The sequence below is a fragment of the Alligator sinensis genome, unplaced genomic scaffold (genome assembly GCF_000455745.1).
Source record: "Alligator sinensis unplaced genomic scaffold, ASM45574v1 scaffold84_2, whole genome shotgun sequence".
Lineage (NCBI taxonomy): Eukaryota > Metazoa > Chordata > Crocodylia > Alligatoridae > Alligator > Alligator sinensis.
In genome coordinates this window covers 1,120,853-1,121,900 of record NW_005842247.1, presented here as the reverse complement: position 1 = coordinate 1,121,900, position 1,048 = coordinate 1,120,853, and the positions used below count along the sequence as shown (strand labels likewise).

General features: G+C 47.8%; 1 protein-coding gene across 1 annotated transcript in view; it reads right to left on the bottom strand.

Moving 5' to 3' along the window:
* The window catches only part of MTUS2 (microtubule associated scaffold protein 2), a 489,087-nt gene that overhangs the window by 171,460 nt on the left and 316,579 nt on the right, over positions 1-1,048 (bottom strand). The window lies entirely within an intron of this gene.

The following is a 1,048-nucleotide window of genomic DNA, read 5'->3' as shown; positions in this document are numbered from 1 at the left end:
GATTGGTCAAGCAAGACCTACCCGCAACAAACCCGTGCTGGCTATCCTTTAAGATGTTGGCATCGGCCAGTCCATTAAGGATGGCCTCTTTAATAAACTTTTCTACGATATTCCCCGGGATAGAAGTCAAGCTAATGGGCCTATAGTTAGCCGGATCCACTTTCCTCCCTTTCTTGAAGATAGGCACCACATTGGCCTTCTTCCAGTCTTCGGGCAGTACACCAGAGAGCCAAGAGTTTTCAAAGATTCGTGCTAGAGGCTGGGCTATGATGCTCGCCAGCTCCTTGAGTACCCTGGGGTGAAGATTGTCAGGGCCGGCTGACTTGAAGGTAGCCAGCTTCTCAAGATGTTCCTTCATGAAGTCAGCATTAATAGAGGGCAGGGGATCACCCTGGTCAGCCAATTCCCCAGCCAGTGGATCATGGTGGACCCGAGGCCACAGTTGGCCAGTTTTGCCAAGAGGTGATCATGGGATACCAGATCGAAGGCTTTTTTGAAGTCAAAATATACAACATCAATCTCCTCTCCCTTGTTCAAGTGATAGGTCACCTGGTCATAAAAGGAAATGAGATTGGTCAACCAAGACCTACCCGCAACAAACCTGTGCTGGCTATCCCTCAGGATGTTGCTGTCAGCCCGCCCATTGAGAATGGCCTGTTTGATGATTTTTTCTAAGACCTTCCCTGGGATAGAAGTCAGGCTGATGGGCCTGTAGTTTGCCGGATCCACTTTCCTCCCTTTCTTGAAAATAGGCACCACATTGGCATTCTTCCAATCTTCGGGCACTTCACCAGAGCACCAGCAGTTCTCAAAGATCCATGCCTGGGGCTATAATGCTCGCCAGCTCTTTGAGTGTCCTGGGGTGTAAATTGTCAGGGCCAGCTGACTTGAAGGTGTCCAGCCTCTCAAGGTGTTCCTTCACAAGTGGACATTATATACTTATACACATATCCTTTTTACCTTCAGTTACTATCATTTTATTTTCTTCCATGATATAGTTAGCTGACTGGTTCATAAGCTCTGCTGCTCTCAAAGGTATACACTCTTT